Genomic DNA, 22073 nt, shown 5'->3' with positions numbered 1-22073 from the left:
GTGAAACCTGTGAGCCAGCCGAGGAGAAAGAGATTAAAGACGAAAAGGATTAGAATCTACAGGGCTCCCGCGCTCTGCAGAGTCTCTCTCCGAAGTGTCTCTCCGATCTCTCTATTAGACAGCTGGACAAAGCCAGCTGCAGCGGTGGTAAGGGCTGAGCCCCTCCCCCGCAGCCTGGAGCCACTGGAACAGAGTATCGTCAAGGCACGGAGGTGGGGGGCAGTGTGTTTAGAAAGGGGTAAAACAGAAGGGATTTCAGGCACAGAAATAAGAGGGATGGTGTAGGGTAGACATGGATGCCACATGGCAGGGCGAGGTCATCCTGGCTCTCCACCTTCCTCTCTCCCCACTTGTATTCCTTAATTTTTGCTGCATAGCATGCTGCTCCCACATTCAGAGCTTTAAAAATTGTTGTTGTTGTTGTCATTATTACATTAAATATATTTTTCTTATTTTTTTTTTTTTTTAAATTTTATTTATTATGTATACAGTGTTCTGCCTGCATGTATGCCTGCCGGCCAGAAGAGGGCACCAGATCTCATTATAGATGGTTGTGAGCCACCATGTGGTTGCTGGGAATTGAACTCAGGACCTCTGGATGATCAGTCAGTGCTCTTAACCTCTGAGCCATCTCTCCAGCCCTATTTTTCTTATTTTTAATTATGTGTATATGGGTGGGCACATGTGTGCCAGGTAACATGTGTGGAGGTCAGAGGACAACTTGCAGGAGTCAGCACCCTGCCTCTATCATGTGGGTCCCCGGGTGGAACTCGGGTTGTCAGCCTGGGCAGCAAGTTCCTTTACCCCTGAGCTGCCTCGTTGGTCTAACTGCGGCTTCCTCGTGGAAAGGGACTCGAGGCTCATCTCACAGTTGAAATAGAGGAAGGAGCACAGGGTTCTTCCTTAGCTCTGTCACTTAAGAGCTGTGTGGCACCAGCAACTGTTTACCTTCTCTGTGCATCAGTTTTCTATTCTGTAAAATGGGAGGAAGCACCTACTTCATAAGGAGGCTTTGAAAGGACTTAGTATTTTCCCAGTGTTGGGACTAACCTAACACAGAGCAGGTTCTACGTAAAGGGGGGTGCTTGTGACCAGCTGTCCCACATTCCAGTCCCTGGTGACATCATCTTTGGAGAAAGATGTGGCCTGAATAGGTGCAGCAAAGAGAGAATGGGGGGCAGGGGATGAAGTGGGTAGTGAGGGGCTGCGTCCCACAGGGAAGATGCTCGAATTGTCATTCTGATAAAGGTCCTGGGGACAGCTCTAGTGCCGCAGATAGACAACGGAGGTACCCGGATAGCCCAGCCTTGAGGCTGACTGTCAGGAATACGGGCAAAGCCGGGAGTGGTGACTGACAGGCGACCCTCGGGACTTCAGAGACCGGTCATGATGGCCACTGAGCCTTGTTCCCTCTGCCTCTCATTCTGGGAAGCACCCCAGCCAGGGCCACACAGTGAGACCATGTTTCAAAGCAAGAACAAAAGAAGCCACAATCATCAGATAGGGATTGGGATGCAGAATACAGCAAGACGCCTGTAGAGTACTCCGGGTCACTGTATAGCTTGGTCCTGAGTGGGTTCAGAAAACAGGGTCTCCAGAGGCTGCAGTGAGCAGAGCTAATGGTAAAATTCTTTTGAAGATGTAAAGACTGTGTTAATATGTCTGTAAGATAAACTCTCTCCTGTGCCCATTGTTAAGGGACAGTTCAGGGGCATTAAGGACCTCTATGTATTGTGCGGGACACAAGGGACCACCCTTGTGTTGGGAACTCTTTGATTTGGTCTTTTCTGGAAGTGTCTGCAGGGCTGAGGACTCCCACCAGCCTGCCTCCCTGATCACACCAGGGGCATGATGGGAGGAGGGGAGGGGAGGAGGCAGCTCAAACCCGCTTCTTCCCTCCTCCAAGGAGAGGTGTTAAAATGATCCACCTTTGAGGTTCCCACTCTGCTTCAAAGACCCACGGCAGCTCTGCAGATGCCGCCGGAACAACATGGCATGAAAGGGAGTTATCAATAGTTACCTGGAGCAGGGGAACTCATAAACCTTTCATTAGTTTTACATCAGTGACGGCTCAAGTCCTCGGAAGTAGATTTAGGCTGGATGACAGATGTCTCCATAAAATGTCGCTTGGAAAATTAGGGAAATGGAAGGAGCTTTGGTATAGGATTTCCCAGGAGCCCCCATTCTGAGCCTCTCCGGTACTTTCACAGAGACTGAAGTGGGGGGCTCAGAGGGATGCCTCCTGAGCCAGTCTCCAGGGGCGACAGGCCACAGCTCTGCCCACCACAGGAGCACCTCCATTCACCAGGCTGACTCCACGGTCCCTTTTTTGTTCATCTTAGCTACAGGGGAAGCAAGAGCAAGCAAGAGTCAGCTTTCCAGATGTTTCTTTGAGAGGAGGTAAAGAAACCTGGGTATCAGCAGGAGCTGAGGCAGAGCCGAGCCTTAAAGCCCAGCTTGCCCTGAAGTTAGAAACCAGAGCGGGGCTTTCTCTGGCTAATGAGACACACTAACTCCAGCACCCAGTGTCCTGCTACAGAGCAGTTAGCAGCTTCCTGCATGCCACGCACTTCATCCCGGATTTATCTTTGTGTTATTCTGATCATTACCTTCCTATTTCACAGATAAGAAAACAGAACCAAGAGTTTCCTTCCAGGACATACTGGGCTCCCTTGTGGGGTCTGTGTCAGGCTGACAGACATAGTCAGCACTTGTCCCGGCTCCCTTTCTCTTGCTGTGATTAAACATTCTCACCAAAAACAGCTTAGGGGAGAAAGGGTTTATTTCAGCTCACAATTCCATCATTGTGGAGACATCACTGCAGCGAGATCTTAAGACAGCTGATCACATCACATCTACAATCTCGAGCAGAGAGAAAATAAATTCACGTGTACTCTTTTGCAGGCCCAAGCCCCAAACCAGGTTATGGTGCCTGCCACCCACTTTCGGGGCAATCAAGACAGTCTCCTACAGACACACCCACAGGCCAGCACAAGGTAGACAGTCCCTCACTGAGACTCTTCCCAGGTAATTGTAGCTTGCTTTGAGTAGACAATTGGAGCTAACCATCACAGCCTCTATCTTGAACAAATTATTTGATGTGTATCTGTATTACAAATGTAACATAGCCGTTGGGATATTTTTTTTTTCTGGTTACATTTTACAATTGTAAAAAACCCCTTTGTTTTGGAGTGGGACTGGGGAAGAAGTGATCTGCCTCAGGTACCACAGCTAGAAGATGACAAGGATAGGACCTGGTTCCCTTGCTCAGGAGGAACTGTTTTTTTCAGTACTAGAAACCGAACCCAGGTCCTCACACACACCAGGCAAGGGCTCTCTAACTGAGACACATCTCCAGCTTGCTAAATTGCCTAGGCTGACCTTGAACTTGTGATCCCCTCGACTCAGCATCTCTTGTGCTGGGACTGTGGACAGGTACTCCCAAATCTACCTTATAGCCCCCTTTTGACTTGGCTTTGCTAGGCTACCTTCCCTTTTAGAATCTAGGTTTCCTTTTTGCTTGTTTGTTTTTGTTTTTTGAGACAGGCTTTCTCTGTGGAACAGTTCTGGCTGTCCTGAAACTCGATTTGTAGACCAGGCTGGCACTGAACTCACAGAGATCCACCTGCCTCCTAAATGCTGGGACTAAAGGCGTTCGCCACCACTGCCTGGCGGATCTAGGTTTCTTTATCTCTAAAATAATCAACCTTGGTCATCATTGGTTCTCAGGAATGACAGGTGATAGCTGGCCAGGAAGCTGGCTTAGAGTTCTGGGGGCCAAGGACCTGTTCAGAATATGGGTGAAGTGGTTCATCAGGAAGATGTCCACACTTTGGGTTTCTTGGGGCCTCTGTGATGTCTCAGGCTGAGGAGACAAGTGCTTATTCTTTTATTCTTTTTTCTTTTTTAAAAATTCTCTCATACATCATATTCTGGCCACAGTTTCCTCTCCCTTCAGTTCTCCCGTCACCGCCCCCCCCCCCCAATCTCCTCTCTCCCTTCTCTGCTTACCTTAAAAAAAAAGAGAGAGAGAGAGAGAGAGAGAACAGGCCTCCCAGGGATATCAACTGAACATGTCATAACAAGTTCCAATATGACTAGGCACAAATCCTCATATCAAGGTTGGATGAGGCAACCCAATAGGAGGATCCATCCTAGAGCAGGCAAAGAGTCAGAGACACCCACTCCCACAAGAACACCCAGCTACACAACCATAGTGTATATGCAGGGGACCTAGCTCAGACTCGTATACAGGGTCTGTGTTAGTTGCTTCAGTCTCTGTGAGCCCCTAGGAGCCCTGCTTAGTTGACTCTGTGTTCTTGTGGTGTCCTTGACCCCTCTGGCCCCTACAATCCTTCCTTCTCCTCTTCTGCCGGGCTTTGCCTGGCTCTGCCTGCTGTTTGACTGTGGGTCTCTGCATCTGCCCCTCATCAGTTGCTGGATGGCACCTCTGTGATGACAATCAGTTGCTGGCCCAACAGTTCCTAGTTGGGCCAGGAACTGATCTGTGAGTATAGCGCAGTATCATTAGTAATCATTTCATTGGTTTGTTCTTCCCCAGTTGTGTTCGCCTCTACCCTGGGTCTCTGGGCTGACCAGCCTCTGGTTCCTGGACACCCAGGCGGTGTCAGGTGTGGGCTGCCTCTTGTGAGGGCCTCAGGTTAAACCAGACACTGGTTGGCCCCTCCCCCAATTCTGTGCAGCCGTTGCCCCAGCACGTCTTGCAGGCCCGACAGATTGTAGGTCAAAGGTTTTGTAGCCAGGATGGAGTCCTAGTCCCGCTGCTGGAAGCCTCGCCTGCTTACAGAAGATGGCCAGTTTAGGCTCCACATCCCCCATTACTAGGAATCTTCTCTATGATCCCTCTCAGATTCCAGGGAATTTCCACTGCACTGGGTTTCCCCATCACCCCCCAAGTGTCCCCCCAATTCCAGTCATCTCTCCCAGTATTCTCTCCCTTCACCCCCCAGCATGATCCTTCCTGTTTTCACCCCCACCCACCCCAGTCCACCCTCAAAATCTGTTCTAGACAAACGCTTATTCTATTATGTGCGAGGAGACTCATTTCTTCTCTACTGCCCCCAGCCCGTGTGGCAGGCACACAGCTGTAAATGATATGGGCCAACTCGCTGTGGGTTCTGGCTTGCCCTGGAGTCTCAGGCCAGCAGATACCTTCGACTGCACAGCAAGGGCTGGATTCCAGGCATGGGACCCTACTGCTCTTGCAGTGGAGCAAAGCTGTTTACCTTATGGTGTCCAGGAAGCAGAAAGAGCAGAGAAGGGGCTGGAGACAAGATTTGCTCTTCAAAGGACTACTCCCAATGACCCAGGGCTGGCTCAGGGGTTCCCATCGGTGCTGCTCTCCAGCCTCAGGACTCCTGCTCGCCTTCTCATCCTCTTGCATGGTGTCCCAGGGGAGCTGCCCTAAAGGTCAGAGAGACTAATTACGAAGAACAGCTGAGAAAGGCCGGTAGGGACCTGGCTGGTGATTCGGACTATGCCTCAGAACCCAGCGGTGCTCACCAGTGCTGCGGTCTCCCCTGCCAGCCAGAGACTCTAATCTCCTCTCCTCTCTCTTCTCTTCTGCCTGAAGACCAGGAGGGCAGGCAGCAAGAGACTGCCCTGGCAAGCGAGTCAGAGGTGAACTCAGCAGTCTGGGAAGCGTAGTGTCCCAGGAGAACTTTTACGTGCATGAGGATTTAGTTTCCTATCGCTGGGCTCCCAGCAAGGTGTGTATGTGTGCCAGGCTCTGGTAGAAGAACAGAGCTTGAAGATTCCAGGGAACTAGTGGAAGATTTGTGTTCATGGAAGCCTGGGTGCTTTCTCCTCCCTGCTGCCAAGTGTCTGTCTGTCCATCCTGCCCTCTCTACTCAGGGCCCTCTGAAGTTAAGATTGTCGCTCCCATTCTCTAAATGAGAAAAGAGATTTCCCCTGGAGCACCCTGTGTAAGCCAGGCATAGGGAGTGGCACACACCTGCAATCCCAGTACTCAGAGGTTGAGGCAGGAAGATCCAAGTCAGAGGCCAGCCTGGGCTATATGGCGAAACCCTATCTGTAAAATAATAGTAATAGCGGTAAGATGATGATCCAAACTGAAATTAACTTACTCCATTTTCTTTTTTAAAATTGCTTTATTACATCTGTCTATCTGTCTGTCTGCCTACCTACCTACCTGTCTATTTGAGTGTGGATGTGTGCATGTGCCTTGGCATGTCTATGGAGGTCAGAGAACAACTTTTGGGAGTTCCACCATGCAGGTACCGGGGATTGAACTCAGCTGATCAGACTTGGCAGCAAATGCCTTTCCCCCCTGAGCCATCTCTCTAGCCTTACATTATTCTATTTTCTTGCCACGAATCAGGTATTACTCAACAATACATGGTTTACTCATTGGATTTTTCTCAGTAATGTTATGAGATAGATACTGCTGTCATCTTCAGTTCAGATTTCAGACGAGTAAACTGAGGGCCGGGTGGGTTTTATAGCTACCTCAGGTTACAGAGGTTGTAAGTGGGAAGCCAGGATGCAAATCCAGTTCTGCTGGCCCCAGCAACCAGGAGGCAGGTCTTTCGATCAGGTGGAATGCTTTAAGGCAAGTCCAGTTCCTTTCAACGTCAGAGCTGCTCTTGGCCAGGTACCCCTTCTGCTGTGAAGGAGTTTTAGGGACAGGCTGCCTGCTGTCATGAACAGGCCTTTGCAGCAGCTGAGGAGTCAGACTTAGCTCGCACAAGAAGGAGAGGAGCATTATTGGTTTACAAGACAGGGGAGTCTAGGGCTGGATCTAGGGATCGAATGATACAACTGAGGTCTGGGGGTCGAGCTGTCCCTTTTTGAGGCCCGTTCGCCCCCAGCTCTCTCTTCTGCCTTCACGGTGGGAAGAGAGGGGACACATGAACCCAGTTTAGGCCCTGCACAGAGGCTTACAGCTCAGAGCCCCAGGGGAAGCTGAAATATATCCAGCACTCCTTGCCAACTCCTGCTCCAGGATAAGGCAGTGCCAACCCAGATTGACACTTTTCTGTAGCTAGAGTTTTCCTGCCTGGCCCACAGTCAGGACAAATCTTTGTCACCCACCAGTCCCACAGCCGCTCAGACTCAACCAAGTAAACACAGAGACTTATATTACTTACAAACTGTATGGCCGTGGCAGGCTTCTTGCTAACTGTTCTTATAGCTTAAATTAATCCATTTCCGTAAATCTATACCTTGCCATGTAGCTTGTGGCTTACCGGCATCTTCACATGTTGCTTGTCATGGTGATGGCTGGCAGTGTCTCCTCCCTCCTTCCTGTTCTTTCTGTTCTCCTGTTAGTCCCGCCTATACTTCCTGCCTAGCCACTGGCCAATCAGTGTTTTATTTATTGACCAATCAGAGTAATTTGACATACAGACCATCCCACAGCACTTTTCCTAATCCATCTGCCAGAAGCCACACAGTCCTAATACACACTATCCATTCATCTACCCATTTATCCAGCCACCCCTCTACCCATCCATCTACCAGTCCACCCGTCTACCCACTCATCTATCTACTTATCCACTCACTCATCCAACCATCAACCCATCCATCCATCTACCCACTGATCCATCCATCCATTCAATAAATAGCTCCCAGCCCTGACTATGATTGGCTCAGCATTGTTCTGAGTCCCGTGACTGAGGACTGCAGTGAACCAGGTAAGCAAAGTCCCTGCCTCATGGTGCTCACGTGCTTGTGGAATATGACCATTTGAGTAATCCAAAGAGTAATAAGGCCAGAAAGAGACGTATGAAAAAGCAGTGGCCTTTTCCTGCCCAAAGTACCCAGGCCCCTTCCGCTATCCCTCCCAGCAGAGCCTGGCAGCCAGCCCCAAACCTTCCTGCACTGGCCATCTGTGGGAAGGTCACCTAGGCTATGGGAGGAACATGTGCCAAGGTATTGATAGCCAGACCACAGCCCTGCTGGGCAGCTCTGCTAATTACAGTGACGAATGGGTTTAATTTACTTTGAAAGAATAATATGGATTACTCCATTGGCACAGATTAACTCTAGAGTCTGCTCCTTCCTCCCCACACAGGTGTCCACCAAAGCTCTGGCAATCTCCCTATCACTGCCGGGCACCCTTGAGCCCAGACCCCTTGCATTAGCCTTGGAGAAAGGGGTGGTGCTTGAAGGGATGGTTTTTGTTTTTTTTGCTCACTGCCATGCTTGCCCAGTAGACTGCCAGCTGATGCCCGCTCTTGGGAACTGGGCATGGTAGTGCCAGGTGGGGACAGGCTTGGTTGGGATAGGCTGTGTTTTTGCTTGCTCTCCTTGTGAGGATAAAGGACTCTGCCTGTCAATCCTTTAGTTCAATTAGGACAGGACAAAGACAAATGACACAGCGAGAGAGACTGCAGCCAGGAGAGAAGGAGTTAGGGAACCTGATGTCACCCTGGGGACGATGGCTTCAGTCTTGACATTGACTGTCTACAATGGTGGCAGGTCCAATCTTGTTTGGCTTCCATCCCTCTGCCTATAATTCAGGAGGCTTGAATGAGCTGAAGACGTCTGGTTCTGAGACTCAGCATCTAATTCCTGCCCTAGGGCTCAACCAGGAGCAGAGCAAGGCAGACCCATGGCCCCTCGTGAGATGTCTTTTGCTTGCCTGAGGTGCTTAGACCAGAGCAAGGTCCTAATGACCAGCTCCCCCAAACGTGGGAACTACCAGGTCTCAGTGGGCAAGAGGCCAGATTGGTAATTGACTCCTGCCGAGGGGGAGCCAGGCGGCTTCATCGGTATGCAGCCGGGTCCCGAGTGCTTAAGAGAAACTTATTAATTTCCCCTCCACAAAGACTGAGACTTCAGCAGTAATCACAGTATCACATCGTAATAATAATAATAATAAAAAAATCCTTCCATGGAGGTTGGGAATAGAGATGGGGACTCTGGAGAGTTCAACAGGAAAGATTGTATTAAGATAGAGGAGATTATAACCAAGCAGACATTAAAGGTTGTCATTGTCTGGTAAATCACATCAGGGAGGTCCCGAGACTACTGTCTCCCAGGGGGTAGCAATGAGGTTTGACCTGCAACCCATGCTACCTGCCTTCTGCCAGCCCCATGTAACACTGCCTCCCTCCTAGCCAACAAAGCCACTAAAAAAGGGGGTTGCCCAGCAAATTCAGGTACCATGTGTTCTTGCCCCCCAAACTGGACAGTGGACCCTCATCAGAGACAGAGGCAGGGACAGTACCCAGATTTGAGGGTATAGAGGTCTCTGCGCTGGGCTGGATTCTTACAGTTCTATCTGAAAGAGGCTTTCAAACGGAGGAGGGAACCGAGGACTGGCCGTGTCTGGGTTCCCTGTATTGTTGACATCATCCTTATGACAGGAGCATAGAGCCTGGGGCCCCTGGACACTGTCCTCACTCACCTGTTAGATACAGGTTGATTCAGAACGACTGTCTCAACAGGCCAAGTGGGAGTCTCCATCCTGGTAGAAAAGCTCAAAGGATTCTGGCCACTCACACTCAGATACCAGGTAGCCATTACCCCATGGGGCTGGGACTGAGTGACGATTGGCTGGGAGGGTGCAGGCAGAGCTGGGGTTGGAGGACCCGTTCTTTGACATTAATTTCTTTTGTTTTGTTTTTCAAGATAAGATTTCTCTGTGAAACAGTCCTGGCTGTCCTGGAACTCACTCTGTAGACCAGGCTGGCCTCGATCTGCCTGCTTCTGCCTCCCGAGTGCTGGGATTCAAGGCATGTGCCACCACCACCTGTCTATTCTTTGTCATTTCTATTGGAGCCATGTGGAAGGGGTAGTTCTGGCTTCCAAGAAACACTTAGATCTAGAAGTTACTCTGGGCTCAGGACAAGGAATTACAAGCTGCTCATAACTTGAAGGCTGCATGGAAGAGTTGAGTTAAAAATGGGCCCCTTACAGAGACAGGTGAATCTCTGTGAGTTCAAGGCCAGCCTGGTCTACAAAGCGAGTTCCAGGACAGCCAGAACTGTTCCACAGAGAAACCTGCCTTGAAAAACCAAAATATAGGCCGGGCGGTGGTGGCGCACGCCTTTAATCCCAGCACTCGGGAGGCAGAGCCAGGTGGATCTCTGTGAGTTCGAGGCCAGCCTGGTCTCCAAAGCGAGTTCCAGGAAAGGCGCAAAGCTACACAGAGAAACCCTGTCTCGAAAAACCAAAAAAAAAAAAAAAAAAAAACCAAAATACATACATTAAAATAAAATATAATATGCCCCCTCCCCTGCACCATCAAGGAGAAAGGAGGGTTAAGAGAGCAGATCGTGGCTGGACCTGGTGGTGTAGACCTGTAATCCCAGCTCTTGAGGAGACTGAGGCAGAAGGACCAAAACTCAAGACCTACCAGGGCTTCAGAGTGATTTCAGGACAGCCTGGGCAACGTAGTGAAACTCTTTTTCTAAAAACTAAAATAAAATAGGCCTAAGGAGATGGTTCATGGGCAAAGTGCTCCTGCATGAGAACCTGAGTGTGTCATTCTGCACCAAGTAAGAGCCAGATGTGGCCATGTGTGCCTGTAATCCCATCACTGTGGGTGGAGACTGGCAGACGGAGGAAGGGGTGGAATTGAGGGGGAGTGGAGAGGTGAGGGATTGGATGAGGACAGTGGGGAGAAAGGAGAGGAAAAGGGTAGGGGGAGAGGTCTCACTGACTAATCCGATTCGGTCAAAACATCAAGGTTAAAAACAAGAAGACCAGAGCTGGGTGTTGGTGGCGCTTTAGTCCCAGCACTTGGGAGGCAGAGGCAGGTAGATCTCAGTGAGTTCAAGGCCAGCCTGATCTACAGAGCTAGTTCCAGGACAGCCAAGGCTAGACCTGTCTTAAAAAAACAAAACCGGGGCTGGAGAGATGGCTCAGCGGTTAAGAGCACTGGCTGCTCTTCCAATCTTTCAAAGGTCCTGAGTTCAATTCCCAGCAACCACATGGTGGCTCACAACCATCTGTAATGAGATCTGGTGCCCTCTTCTGGCCTGCAGGGATACATGCAGGCAGAGCGCTGTATGCATAATAAATAAACAAATTTAAAAAAAAAAAAAAAAAAAAAAAAAAACCAACCAACCAACCACCAACCAACCAACCAAAAAACACCAAGATGACAGCGATGAAGCAATTGGGGAAAATGTCTGGACATCAGTCTCTGGTGCTACATGCACTGCTGTGGCCAAGCACACCTGAACACACACACACACACACACACACACACACACACACAAGCACGCACACACTAATTCTTTTAAAGGATTCAGGATATGGTTCAATGGTAGAGGCCTTGTCTAGCAAGCACAAAACCCCAGGTTCAATCTCCAGCGTGATGTGCACACATATGAGACAGACAGGGAGGGAGGGGGAGGGGGGAGAAGGGGAGAGAGGGAGAGGGAGACAGACAGACAGACAGACAGATAGATAGATATTGAGGTAAGTGACTCAACCTCTCTGTGTATCAACTACCTATAATATTTTACCCACAGGGCTATGATGAGAATCAAATGTATTATTATAAAGGCCAGGCATGGTGGCACACGGCTTTAGCCCCAGCACTCAGGAGGCAGGCAGGTGGGTCTCTATGAGTTTGAGACTAATCTGGTCACATAGTGAGTTCCAAGTAAGCAGGGGCTACCTACTGAGACCCTACCTCAAAAAATTATTATACACAAAGTGCTATAAATAGTAAAATTCCACTCTTGCCTCTATTGCCCTTGCTGGCTGCCCCCCACCACGAGACTGTCTCCTGCCCCTCACCTACTTTTTGCAAACTACTCTAGGAGGTGGTGACCCAGGCTTTGGGCTTTGGACTGGACTACCTGGGTTCAAATCCTGGCATCAGCATGTTACAGGAGGCGAGTGACCTTTAAGCTGGGAAAGTTACCAGCTCAAGGCTAAACTGTAGGAACTCGGTGGACTAACTGGGTGGGACCACTGGTCCCAGAGGCCTGTGTAAATCAAGCCCAAGGGACTAGCACTTTCTACCTGTGGCCCTCCAGGTACCACCTGGCATCTGCAGCTTCAAGCCCCAGGGCCCAGGGGACTCTTCTATAGCTGCCTTGAGTTTGTGAGGCTAAGCGGAGAGGATGACCATATTAAGTGTAATGGGGTTGTGTGGAGATGAATGTGAGGCCGGGGAGGGAGCGGAGGCAAGTCATCTTGCCAGTTAACTGCACATTTAAGGAACACTGAAGAGTGAAAACATTGAAAAGGAATGCTAATTTGGGAAGGAGAGCTACATTCTGAAAAGGAAACCTTGCAGAGGGCAGAGCTGGGTGACACTGCATGAGGGTACCAGATGAGCCTGCTTAGAAGCCACCCCTCACACAGGGGTCAAGGTTCTGGGACAGCCTCTATGCCCCACCTGTCTTCATGGACACAGGCCTGTGGGAAGGCTCAAAGCAGAAACTGGCAGGAAGCTTGACTGTGGATGTAGGTTTTGGCCTTGACTGGTCTGGAGCCTTCCGGAAGTGAGGTCTTTGTCTTCATTATGCGGAGAAAGAAATAGAGGGGTGCAGCTTAAAGGGACTTCTGGCTAAGGCTGAGCCTTGAATAATGGGTGTGAAAGAGTGGGTGGGGCCTGTGACCATGCTGGGGAGACAGGTAAAGACCCAGGCTCCTTTAGCCCATCTCCATCAGAGTCCCAAAGGGTAAGAGACCAGAGATGACAGTCTCTCCTTCCTTGGGGACTCTTCTCCACTAGCTGCTCTGGAGGAAGGTAGGCTTTGGGCTCATTCCTACACCTGCATGTGCCCTTTGGCAGCAAGGCTTGAAGCTGGAGGCTAGCCACATGCTCACCAAGGCCCCTCTCCTCCCTCCTCTTCCCCAGGGACTCCTCTTTCTGTAGGAAGGGTGCCACTGAGGGTCTTGCAGGGCCCTCTGAGCTCTAGGACCCCAGCCTTCCCATTCACATGTCCAGTCTTTAGGTGGGGTAAATTCAGTCTCCAGCCATTGAGACTCCGTCTTCTCCAGAGTGCCCACCCCAGCTGAGGAGTCAGGGCTTGCAAGGCCAGTCAGGAGGAAAGGCGTGCACGCACTTCGTGTGGTTATTAATAACGTCACTGGGCTCGGAATGCCTCTTTAATTCCTCTGCTTAAACCACTCTGGAATCCATAACACTTACCCCTTAGCCTGTGGTTATTCCACTCCCTTAATGGCCTTTTATGGAGGGACCTTATTGAAAGCTTTTCCCCAGCCCAAGTAAATCATGTCCTCCGGGTCATCCTCACTGCAGTTTTATTAACTTCATACAAGAAGTTGGAGGGGCCAGAGGGAGACCAGTGCATCCTCTGTGCTCTGTCCTGGCTGGAGACCTCCTGGTCCCCACCCCTCCCCACACACTCTCAGCCATAAATCCTGGTGGGTGGCAAGGGGCTGGAGACGGGAAGTGCCAGAGGGGACGGCACGCACATCGGCTACCTGGCACGCCATTACTGGGTACATTAGTTATTTGGTTCATTGGTTACTGGGTGGCTGGCTGGTGATCTGGTACATCACTCTGTGCTGAGAACACTATTTGCCAGCAGGGAAGAATAAGCAAAATCAGCACAGGACCGCAGGGCCCCAAATTATTAGGCACAGGACCACACTAACGCAAGATGAAAATAATAGGGGCTATGTATAGAAAGAAGAGGTGCGTGGAAACCCGAGTCTGTCTCCTCAATCTGCTAGACTCACAGTGGCTCTAACACTGAGATGGCCTTGTCTATATGGAGCCCTTCCCTCATTCTCCTCCAACCCTCTTCCTCCTTCCTCCTCCTTTTCCTTTAAAAAATAGTCTTTGGCTGTATTAATCCCACTGATACTTTGAGCTCCATATGAGATGATCATTAACATTTTTTAAAATTACATTTATTTATTAATTTTGTATTTGGGAGACAGGAAGGGGCAGGAGTGGTGACTGTCCACTGCTCTGATCTTAGGGCCAAGAATGCTGTGTACTTCATAGTAGATGCTCAATACATGCTTGTTGAATGAATAAAAGAAAGAGTGAATCTTTGGCCTTGGTGAAGGGCTCTCCTGGGAATGTCCCTGCTGGATATCTTAGCTCCCTTTAGCCCCTAGGCCTTGATATGTCAATCTCAGGAGGTGGAGAGAAACAGCGTAAGACTGAAGCTTCTAGCCTGAGCTGTGGGCACTGCACAGAGCCCTGGGGTGACAGCCGCTCCCGGGGAGATGGATGCACCTGCCCAGCCGGCTGCCCCGAGAAGCGGCTTCCTATTAATAACCACAGCAGCTCCTGCCAGGAGGTGGGGAGGGCAGTGGCAAGGGAGACGGAGGATGCCCTGACACAAGCCGAGGTAGGCACGCACCAGGGAACGGTACCTTATTTTCTGGAAGGCAGGTATGCCACTTTCTATTAGACCTGACTTGTAAATGAGGCCTTAGCTGATCCCGTGCCTTCCAGCGTGTGGAGCCGTCTGCCTGTGATGAGTGGGCTGTCAAGCCAGGTGGAGAGGGCAGTGGGGTGGCCCTCCCATGGAGGCCACAGCCAAGAGGAACAAAGTCTGGGATCCAAGACTGGGGAAGGAGACCTTTGCCCATACTCTTGCTTCTACCCCTAGGGACAGAAATAAAGGGGACCATGGCGGGAAGGGGACAGGAGAAGGAAAGGGAGATGCAGGTGGTCCGCAGGCCCACTAGTGGCTATCCGTGATAGGGGAGGAAAGACCCACCTAGCCCTGGTCCTAGAGGGCAGAGGGCCTAGAGCAGAGGTTCTCAAGCTTCCTAATGCCGCGACCCTTTAATACAGTTCCTCATCTTGTGGGGACCCCCAACCATAAAATTATTTTTGTTGCTACGTCACAACTGTAATTTTTTGCTACTTTGTGAGTCATAATGTAAATATCGGAATTGCAGGGTATCTGATATGCGACCCCTGTGAAAGGGTTGTTTGACCCCTCCCATGGGGTCCTGACCCACAGGTTGAGAATTACTGGCCTAGAGGAACCAACAGAACCATCAACAAGAGAGAGTTGAGCTGGTCTCTCTCTTGAAAAGCAAAGAACCTGTCACAGTTAATTTTCGGGGAACACAGCACCACATCACCTCTCGGAACACCTTCTGTTCCCAGCAGGGAGCAGCTCCAAGGAGTTCCAAAGAAGGAGGCTTGGGCTGGAGAGATGGCTCAGAGGTTAAGAACAATGGCTGCTCTTCCAGAGGTCCTGAGTTCAATTCCCAGCACCCACATGGTTTCTCACAACCATCTGTAATGAGATCTGGCTCCCTCTTCTGGCCTGCAGGGACAAATACAAACAGAACACTGTATGCTATATACTATATACTATATACTATATACTATATACTATATACTATATACTATATATATATATACACTATATATATACTATACTATATAATAAATAAATAAATCTTTAAAAAAAAAAGGAGGGGGCTGTGGCTAGCTCTGCCACAAGCTTCTGCAGCCGATTCTGGGCTGCACACTTGGACTGAGTGGCTCACCAAGGTCTGTCTGACATAGCCCAGCTTGCAGCTGTTTTCATGTCCCAGCCTCCAACCCTTTGGCCTGCCTGGAGTTCCCTCCCTGATTGTCACCCCTGCCCAGGCTGCTGACTCACTTACCTCTCCCTGATTCTGCTCAGCCCCGACCCCCAGGCCCAAGTCCCCAACCCTGGGCCATAAGTCCTGGCCTCTCAGTCACTCAGCTTCTAGCACACCCACTCTGTCCCTGAAATGAAGACATGGCCCAACTCTGACCTCTGACCTCTCGTTCTCAGGTGCAGCCTCTGAGGGCTCGGGGTTGGAGCTGGAGGTTTGCTGACCATTCAGTCAGTCCTGAGCTAACAGGAGATATTATTAACAGGTCCCTAAGTAGGCCATGTTTCCCAGCTTGTGCACGGTGCCAGAGAAAAATCACACTTACTATTGGGGGTGGTGTGGGACGTGTGAAAAGTCACACCCTCTGACTCCTCCATCCTCCTCTTCGACTTCTCCCTCTGCTAGGAGGGTGCAGTGTACCCTCTGAACCAACATTGTCACCGTTGGTTCCCAGTCCTGACATCAGTTGAGATCTGAGTTGCAACCCTTGCTCCCCCCTCCTCCCTCCCAGGAAGCTTCTGGGTGCAGGAGCCAGTAACCCCTTCCTGAGTAGCCTCCCTGCATCCGGCTGAACTGAACATCAGTTTCCTGACCTCACACAGTGGGACATGGATATCAGAGATGTCAAGCCACTTGCCTAAGGTCACAGAGCAAAGCCTGACAGGGCTGTGTATGGGTCTGGGTAGTTCCTGCCTGTCTTCCCAGAGAGAGGTTGCCCTCATATCTGATTGGGGTCACTGATTAGGTGCTTCTAAGGGACAGGGACTGGGTGGGGTGTGGTGTTGGGTCATGGGCAGACTATGAAGTTTGGGGCAGTGATCTCCCTCTGAAGCAGGAGGAAGTTCGGCCACATGCCGTGTTCAAGACAAGAACAGACGGGGCTGGGGGAGAACTTGGGTGAAGCCTGGCCTGCAAGAATGTGGACCTGAGTTTGGATCCCTGGCACCCACAGACAAAGCTGGGTGTGGGGTGGGTACCTGGTGCTGAGGAGGCAGAGGCAATGGGTATCGAAATTTTCCCAATGTCCTGCCCGGAGAAGATTTCTCCCAGAGTCCTAGAGAAGATGCTACAGCCTGCGTGGGGTATCTGAGGGAAAAGAATCTAAGTACATCGGGTTCTTTCATCCGTTACTTTATTCCTCTGAGACTAAATTCTATCTACATAGCTTTAATTCTATTCTTATATTTAGCTCCTCTCTGTCCCTTCTCTTCCTGAGTTCTCTCTCTACATGGCTTCAGTTCTGTTCTCACACTCAGCTCCTCTCTGTCCCCTCTCTTCCTGTCTTCTCGTCGCCCTAACTAAACTCTTTTCCTTTCAATCTCATCTTTCTCCTCAGTTTCTTCATCCATGCTCGTTCCTTCCCTTCCTACTCTCCTGACCTAACCCAGTCCACTCATCATCTACAAAAACTCTGCCTTGTTCTTTCTTCTCCGGCCACACGACCCTGCCTGGCACCAGGAATCCTGCCTCAATGGTCCCTCACCTGGTGTGCAAAAACCCCTTTTGTTCTGAGTCAACTGCTCTGGAGTGCCATCTGGCCTGTGAGGGGAAGGAGGGTCTGAGCTTCATTTGCACAAGAAACAAATCTGCTTGTCTCCTAGTCTCTGTAGGGGTGTTACCTAGTTCAGATCAGCAGTAGGTCTGAGAAGCTTAGCCTGTTTGCTGCTATGGCCTAGGAGTTATGAGCGCACAAGAAGTTGATAGGAGGAAACAGCTGATATATTAAAAGCCGAGTAACATCAAATATTCCTGGATATTTGACTTCTCCTCCAGAAGGACTCCTTGATTCTTCTAGGTATAGCTCTGTCATACACAGCTGAATCTCTGTTTCATATTCTTGTGGCCTGCAGCAAATGGGAGTCTCTGGGACTCGCTATCTAGTCAGCCTAGCTGTATGCGTTACCTTTCTATTGCTGTAAGACAACACCATGACCGAGAGAAGGAGGGTTTATTTGGGCTTGTGGTTCCAGAGGGCTAGAGTCCGTGGTCATCATGGTTGGGGAAACGTGGCAGCAGGCAGGCACGTCAGCTGGAGCAGAAGCTGAGAGCTCACATACAGAAAGCAGAGTGACCTGAGAATGGGGTGTGTGTGTGTGTGTGTGTGTGTGTGTGTGTGTGTGTGTGTGTGGCTTTTGGAACCTCAAAGCCCTCCTCCAGTGATGCACGTCCTCCCAAAAGGCCAAGCCTTCTACGCCTCATTAAACAGCACCAGACTGGGGACCAAGTCTCCAGACGCCTGAGACCATGGAGGGATAGCTACCATTCAAACCACCACACTAACTTCAGGTTCGGTGAAAGTTGCTCTCTCAAGGAACCAGGGAGAAAATGATAGATGAGGACTCTCGTTCTTGACCTCTGGCCTTCACACAGACAGCTCAACAATAACGAAGATGAGAGGGTCACCTGAGTGAGCAGGAACCAGGAGCAGGGACTGGGAGAGCTGGGAAAAAACCTTCCTGACTCTGCCCTTCCCTAGGAGAGTGAGCTGGAATATCCCAGCCGGCAAGGAGGAACCCCCAGAAAGGCCTCAGGGTGGCAGCAGCAGGTGCAGGCTGGTGGGGAGCTGAGTCATGTTGCTGACCTCATTCAGTGATGCAGACTTTGAGTGTGCTTTGGTACACACAGTGTACGCACAATGCATAGTGGTACACATAGAGTATACTTGTATAATGTGCATGTGGTATACATACAATGCACAGGCAGTACACATGTGATGCATTTTTGGTATATGAGGGAGTGCATGTGTGGTGTGCCTGTGGTGTGTATGTGGTACGTGTGGGGTACGTCTTCAGTGTGCATTTATGGCTTACGTGGTGTATATGGAATGCACATGTGTTTGTGCACATGGTGTATTTGCTAGAGAGTGACACTCTCCTTGTCTGTGTTTTTTAGGGTGGGCACTGTCATCTGCACTCCAGCCCCTAGGGGGCGCACCTCCCTCTCTGCCCACACAATTCCCACAGAGGCCATAGGTCCCATGCAAGCAGGTGGAAACTTTGCTTTTTATTGAGACTGATTTATTATTGAAACAACTTGAATGGGTTTCAAAGTAAGTTAAATGAGAAGAGATGTTCAGGCCTAGTCTCATAAATCAAGGGCCTACAAAGAGAGAAGGAAACAAAGAATTCGCAGGGGCCTGGAAACAGATGGGCTAGTGAGCAGGAAGAGAGGGAACAGGTTTCCGGCTGACAGAGTGTCTCGGGAATAAATCTTCTCCTTCCCTGGCTGGAGAGCAGGGGAAAGGCTGCCCCTCCCCCTGGTGCCATCTGGGGAGGGTGTCCTCTGGGGCAGTGGACACTCCCAGGCCTGCCTTCCCTGGTCTCTAGTTTCCGGAGCCTCTCGGGGAGGCAGTTTTATGGGGAAAGGTTGGGTTTTGGGGCTACCATGATTCTCTGGTTCCTAGGTGTTCATGAGAGAGATGTGATCTCTGAGTCTGGCTATAAACCATTTGAGCTGCTCAGAGCCTGTATGTCTGTCTGTCATGTGTGAGTGTGTGTCTGTCTGTCACTGTGTGTGTCTACCTGCTTGTCTGTTTGTTACTGTGTGTGTGTCTGTGTGTCTGTCGTGTGTGTGAGTGTGTCTGCCTGTCTCTGTGTTAGTGTATGTGTCTCTGTCACTATGTGTGTGTGTCTGTCATTGTGTCTGCCTGCCTGTCTGCCTATCTGTCACTGTGTGTATCTGCCTGCTTATCTGTTTGTCACTGTGTATGTGTGTGTGTGTCTGCTTGTCACTGTGTGTGTGTAAGTGTATGTGTATGTGTCTCTGTCACTGTGTGTATGTGAGTGTATGTGTGTCTGTCTGCCTGCTTGTCTGTTTGTCACTGTGTTTGTGAGTGTATCTCTCTGTCACTATATGTGTGTGTGTCTGTCACTGTGTGTGTGTGAGTGTATGTGTATCTGTCTGCCTGTGACTATGTGTGTCTGCCTGCTTGTCTGCCTGTCACTCTGTGTGTGTGTCTGTCACTCTGTGTGTGTGTGTGCGTGTGTGTGTGCGTGTGTGTGTGTGTGTGTGTGTGTGTGTGTGTGTGTGTGTGTGCACGCGCCCCAGCATTCAGCCTGGCCTGGCCTGGAATGTCAACTCTAGTCCAGAAAAGAGAAAGCTGTGGCCACAGCCTTGTCTCCTCTACCTTCGCCTCTGTGCCCGCTGCCCACAGTTGAGAGCAATGTGGGCAGGTCTCCCTCACCCACTGCAAAGCCTGGATCTGCTGGCTTGGGGACCCTCTGGCCAGGGGATAAGGCACATGAGAGGTGGAGGTCGGTCACTAGCTAAAAGATGGGACCTTGTGGAAGGGAAGCTGCATCCAGATGGAGGCTAGTAAAGACAGATGTCACCAATGGAGGGAGACAAATAGGATAGCCGGCCCAAGGCCTCCTGGGTGGCACTCGGGAGTGAGCAAGAGGTGAGAAGCCTCAAGTACTAAAACAGGAAAGTAAGTGAGGATGGACAGACAGGGGCCTCAGGGTGAGTCTGGCCTTCGTGGCGCCTGGCAGGCGGGGTGGTCATAGGAACTACCTGGGAGGTAGCTCGACCAGGTCCTCCAGCACAGCTGCTCAAGGAGTAAACCCGGCTAACCCAGTCTGTCTGCCTGTCATTTGTGTTTCTCCTTTGTCTTCAGAACAAAGAGACTCAGCAACTCCCGGGCTGCTTTCCACTCATCTGCCTCTTCAGGCCTCCTGCTCCTGCTGGTGGCTGTCTTTATTATGCTACAATTCATGTGTCTTCATCCCCCATCTTCCCGGTCCTGCTGTGGGCCAGCGGCCTTCTGACTGAGTGTGCCAAGAGTCCCTGTTGTACCGTCTGTCTCCTGGAGGGACTGGACTGCTCACCCTCCTTCCCCGTGTTTTTGACCAGCCCTCATTCCCCGTGGCCTGATGGATGGCTGCTCACAGTCCCGCCACTTCTGGCTGTCTCTGTGGCTCAGGCTGCAGATTGACAGGATTCATAAATCACTGTGTCAAGGCAAGGCCCTGGGAAGGGACAAAGGGCAGAGTGTGATGCAGTGCAAGGGTGCTCAGGTGCTCAGTGCACGAGGCCTATGGATTTACTCCCTTCGAGTTCAGTGAAGCGTCTCAGTTCTGGCAGTAGCTCTTGTGTAGCTCTGTAGACGCTGAGATGGCGAGGAATCGGTTGCAAATGGAAGTTAGGCTGGAGTTTCTAAAACTGGAGACTGGAGAGATGGTTAGTCAGTTAAGAGCACTGCTTTTGCAGAGGACCCCAGCTACCCCATATAGAGCGGGTCACAACTGCCTGTAACTCCAGTTGCAGGGGATCTGATGCCCTCTTCTGCTCTTCTTGGGCACCACGTGCATGTGGTGCACACACACACACTCAGGCACAGACACATAAAATAAAATTTAAAAATATCCGGATGGATGCTGTCTGGCGAAGGTAGGGGTGTTGTCTAAATGGTCCACCCAACACAGAGGTATTGCTGTTTAGAGAGGTCCAGGAGAATGCAGAAGTTACCAAAAGGGCTTGGGCACATGTAGCATGACATCCCAGCCTCCCCTCTGCACTGCTGTGAGAGATCTTGACCAAGTCACCCCTCCTGCTGGTCTGTATCCGTGGAAACAGGGACAGTCCCGCTTAGCAAGCCCGCTGAGTTTACAGAACCAGAAGTTACGTGGGCTCCGTTGGCGCCTGCGCTGAGGACTTCCGAAAGCGCAGCTGCTACCGTTGAACAAGGCGTCAACTGCTGCAAGCCCTGGTGTCGTCAGCACAAAGCTGAATGCCTGGTCCTCACTTACTCAGCAGCACACAGGGATGGAGGCCTGCCTGTGCTCAGCTGTTCTAGGCACTGGATACCGATAGGACAATTCATAAGACAGAGAGTACTCCTGTCCTCGGGGGACCTGTATTCTGACGAGGGAGAGGGACAGGACGAGTGACTGATGCTGAGTAAAGACAGTCAGGAGTAGCGCGGGCACAGGGATATGGCTCAGTTGGTAGAGCTTTTGCCTAGAATGCACAGCCCTGGGTTCGATCCCCGTCACCATAAAAACCACATGATGCTCCTGAGATCCGTGAGACTCTGTCTCATCAAACAAGCAAGAGTGTTTCAGGGGAAAGCCTGTTTTGATTTTGATGTTTAGATTTATTGATTTTTATGTATATGAGTGTTTTGCTCGTATGTATATATATGTGAACCATGTGCATGCCGGGTGCTCATGGGGGTTAGAAGAGTGGGTAGGATCCTGTGGAATTGGAGTTATGGATGGCTGTGAGCAACCATGTCGGTGTTGGGAATTGAATGGGTCCTTTTGCAAGAACAGCAAGTGCTCTTAACCACTGAACCATTTCTCCAGCCCCAGTGGCTGTTCTGTATAAGTTGCTGGGATAGGCTTCTCTGAGCCAGTAAGAGTTAAACTGAGACCTTCCGAAGTAACGGAGGGAACTACAGGGGCATCATAAAGTAGTACAAGGCAGTGGGAAAGCAAGTGCAAAGGCCCTGAGGCAGGAATGTGCTTGGTGAGCGAGGAACATGGAGGAGATGTATGGCTGGATGGGAAGAAGAGACGGGTGGGAGGCTGTCG

The sequence above is a fragment of the Peromyscus californicus genome, unplaced genomic scaffold (assembly GCF_007827085.1).
Source record: "Peromyscus californicus insignis strain IS unplaced genomic scaffold, ASM782708v3 Scaffold_5__1_contigs__length_169319896, whole genome shotgun sequence".
Classification (NCBI taxonomy): Eukaryota; Metazoa; Chordata; class Mammalia; order Rodentia; family Cricetidae; genus Peromyscus; species Peromyscus californicus.
Note: the sequence above shows the minus strand (reverse complement) of the source record.